The sequence below is a fragment of the Scyliorhinus torazame genome, chromosome 4 (assembly GCF_047496885.1).
Source record: "Scyliorhinus torazame isolate Kashiwa2021f chromosome 4, sScyTor2.1, whole genome shotgun sequence".
Classification (NCBI taxonomy): domain Eukaryota; kingdom Metazoa; phylum Chordata; class Chondrichthyes; order Carcharhiniformes; family Scyliorhinidae; genus Scyliorhinus; species Scyliorhinus torazame.
This window is the reverse complement of record NC_092710.1, coordinates 310,374,051-310,378,120: the sequence shown is the minus strand read 5'-3', so window position 1 is coordinate 310,378,120 and position 4,070 is coordinate 310,374,051. Positions and strand designations below refer to the sequence as shown.

General features: G+C 43.9%; 1 pseudogene; it reads right to left on the bottom strand.

The window, feature by feature from the left end:
• Window positions 1–1,313: 1,313 nt before the first annotated feature.
• Window positions 1,314–2,636, bottom strand: LOC140411496 (nucleosome assembly protein 1-like 1; annotated as a pseudogene).
• Between the last annotated feature and the right edge of the window lie 1,434 nt (window positions 2,637–4,070).

The following is a 4,070-nucleotide window of genomic DNA, read 5'->3' as shown; positions in this document are numbered from 1 at the left end:
TGTACAGGCATATCACCACATCCCCCTTCCTCTGGAACTTTTAACATTAGTATTCAAGTGTCATTGTGAGTTACAAAACATGATCTGCGTTGTCATTTTACACATGTCACATTTCCAGATGTACCTTTGCTTCACACAACATGACATCCCTGACGAACGTGCCCCTGGTGCACAGCTTATTGAACATTCACCACGACATCGCCCCGTTGGTCTTCTGAACTTTTATCGGCTGCTCAATGTCGCTTTAACATCCAGAATACCAGTTTTCTGGCAGGTCTCTTGCGTATTATCAGCTTGCTTGGCCTTTTGACGCGATGCATCTGGAAGCCCGGCTAACTTGCTGGTCTCTTTTGACTGTGTCAGTGTGTGCTTTCTGGTCTGTTGGCTACATTGCTGATGCCTTCCTCTTCAGGACCACGTGTGTGCCCAACGGTATCCTCCACTTTCCTTCTCTTGTTCTTCCTTTTTATGGGCCGGATCTTTTAACCGCACCTCTTTTTCCTTTTTGCTTTGGTGGTACCCGTCATGCCGCTGGACTGTGCCGTGGGACTATTTGCTTGTGGATCGCCTGCTATGCAGGCTGACGTGGGCTCTTCCTCCACCACAGCTGCTTTCAGAGACTTAGCTGGACCGATGAGTTTTGGTTGATCTATGGTTGTGACCAGACGCTGAGTTGCATGCCCATCACCTGGTGAAACGTCCAGTGTCGGCATACTTTTGGATGACTGCAGTCGCAGGCAAGTCTGCAACTTCAGGATCAGTCGGCAAAGCATCGCACTCTGGTGTCTGGGCTGGATAAACGCCCCTAGTGTTGGGTACTGCTCCTTCATTTTGTGTTTGAGCCCCAATTGGTGCTGATGAGCCGATTAGTGGCTCATCCTCATTTGATAGGATGATATATGTTTCATCTATCATTGTAGAACTGCACCCAGATGTATCCATCTGCTTTTCTAGCACGTCTCTCAGTGGAGTGGCCTCGCATATTGGGGAGTCCGCTGCAGGAACCATTTCGTGTGCAGCAGATGCTTCACCATATGCCTCTGGAGCCAATTTCTCCAGAATGGGGATTATTTCTTCAGTTATCCATCTGTTTGCAGTTGAGTTGCTGTCATCCGATGTGTCTGCTACTGCAACCTCACTTTCAGCCATCTTAGAGCTTTCACACTTATCGTTGTGCTGCGCAGACTGGGCGAACATTGTGATCACCTCGTCACTCCCTCCAAACCACCTGAATAGCGTTTCATAGTCGTCCTCATCTAGTTCACCGTCACTCCCTCAAAACCACTTGACTAGCGTTTCATAGTCATCCTCATCTAGTTCGCCCTCTGACCTCTACTTTCCTCATCGTATTCATGATCTTCGTAAATATCATTGTGGTACTCATCATCGGAGTCACTATCATCTGCAAAGACTTCTCCTGTAAAGTACGACATTGCACATGGAATTGTGTGTTCACGCAGGAGGTGACCAATTTCAAAGTCAGCAGCGAGTCTTGCTGCAGAACTTTCATTTAACACTCCATGCTCTGGAACTTCAGAAGGCTTGAAGAAGTTGAAGAAAGAGTCATTTGGGACAGTTTTCACAACTGTTTTACGAATGCTCCGATTCTTTTGCTTCTGCTTTGTTGTTAATGATTTTCAGTGTGACATTTTTTCCTTTCATCCAGTCAATCTGGCACCCTGTGCATTCCGTGCTTTCTGGTTCGTCAAAGAATAAAAAGTTGAACTCGTCAGGCCGCGATTCCAGCTGGTATAATTTTGTGACTACTGTGGTATTATCATAACTGTAAGAACTGCAAGGGTTAATGAAGTGTCTAGTGTAGCCACTAGAGGGAGCTACAGTTACAACTATATAAGGTAGTAATGCTAAGCCTTGTGGGGGAATGTGTGCAGGAGGTAGCTAGAGAGAGTCAGAAGTACAAATAGTGTGAGTGAGAGCAGAACATAGTTTATATCAGTATTAAGATTAGCTGTGGATGAGTGTAGTTTAAATGTTAATAATCAACTATGTATTATTTAGGGGCACCTGTCAAATCCAAATTAATCGTGTTAATAAATTTATAGCTTTGTTTAAGTTCAAGCTATTTTGTGGTCTTTGTGAACACTACGCCAACCATCCTGAAACAAGCAACTATCTCATTTGTGAAATACTCATTTGGCTCAAACTTTAACTCCAGAGTGAAGCTCATTGTCTGTTCAAGCTCTGAACATTTAACGCTCACACCTTGTAGATGCTTTAATATAGGCTCATCATGTTCCTGTATCATGCCACTGAGCAAATTCATATTCTTGAAAACTGTGAGCCAGAAGTCTGGAATTCATTTTGGCTCTTCCATCTCTTCATGTGGTTTGATGCCCTCCATGTTAACTTTCACTTGTATCTCATCGGAAAACTGCTAATATATCTCGTTCCAGTCACAATTATCCTCCGTCGCAGCGCTGCCTGGAATGTACAGCCACTCAACTAGATTCAGGGCCCCACATGCATCTGCTACAATGATGGACTTGCGTCGTGTCCACAATGGAAAATGGTGTGATGTGACTTTTGTTGTGTACCCATGCTTTGCGATCACATGCTCCCAGCATCTCAATCTCATTCCTATTGTACTCTTTAAAACTAGAACCAGAGGAAACCATCTCAGACTAAAGGGACGATCCTTTAAAACAGGGATGAGGAGGAATTTCTTCAGCCAGAGGGTGGTGAATCTGTGGAACTCTTTGCCGCAGAAGGCTGTGGAGGCCAAATCACTGAATGTCTTTAAGACAGAGATAGATAGGTTCTTGATTAATAAGGGGATCGGGGTTATGGGGAGAAGGCAGGAGAATGGGGATGAGAAAAATATCAGCCATGATTGAATGGCGGAGCAGACTCGATGGGCTGAGTGGCCTAATTCTGCTCCTATGTCTTATGGTTTTATGGTCTTTCGGCAGTCTTATTTGATTGACGACTTTTGGTTTAAACCGCAACCCATGCAACTCGGACAGACTAAGGAGACTAAGCTCCCGTGTCGAGCTTGTACTTTATCAATGTGTCATTCAGCATCATTGGAATTGTCCACCTGTCTTCGATGGTCTCAGCTTCATCATGATTATTGTCGCAACTGGTCAGTAAGACTTCTTCACTTTTCATAGTCAGACTCATCATGTCCTTGGTTGAAATTAGATCAATGAAAAACTATTCTTCAAGGGTCATTCCTTGTAGGACGCAGAAAACATTGCTTCGCAAAATGATTCGTACGGCCACACTTGGAACATACTTTCCTAAATGATGGGCATTGCCATGGCCCATGTCGCTTGCCCCATCACTGGCACAATATGGCGGACCCGCACTGAGACTACATTTTTTATTGAATGGTGCTGATGGTGCTGGTGTCTTCTTCCAGATTGGTGGCAAAAGGTTTTTGGTTGAGCGTACTGATCTGCTGTGCAGCCAGCTCACTTGCATGGCATACCTTGATAACATTTTCTAATATCAGGCCTTCTTTCCATAATAATCTCTCACGTATTTATCATTCGATATCTCAAACACCATCTGGTCACTAATGATCGATGACTTCAGAGTACTAAAATTGCAGACTGCGTCTTCAATCGCAAGTCCGTTACAAACCTATCAAAAGATAGCTCTTGCTTTCCTCTTCACTGTCGAAGGCGAATGTGTTGTATATTTATTTTGCTTGAGGACCTGCTACCATGAGCAGAAACGCAATACATCTCTCATCAAGCTGTGCCTGCAGGCCCTGGACTGCAACATAGAGTCTACATTGCTGTTGAACACATGGCAATTTTCATCTACGCTACCTGAGACTTGAAGCTGGTGGGGTGCCTTCAAACCTTCGATCTCTATCTTCACAGTTGTTTGTTGCGTCGGCCGAAGAATCTTCTCCTTTGCTATCTTTAAGTGTTCTGCACTCCTGTTACCATGTTGTGTTCTATGATATAACCATTTAATGATGTATACAGAACATGTAGTTGTTTAACTATAAAGATGATTTATTAACAAACACATGGAAAAGATGATTAAGGAACTACAGTTAGACGATGGCTACTAAATGAATTCAGTGAATTCTTCTG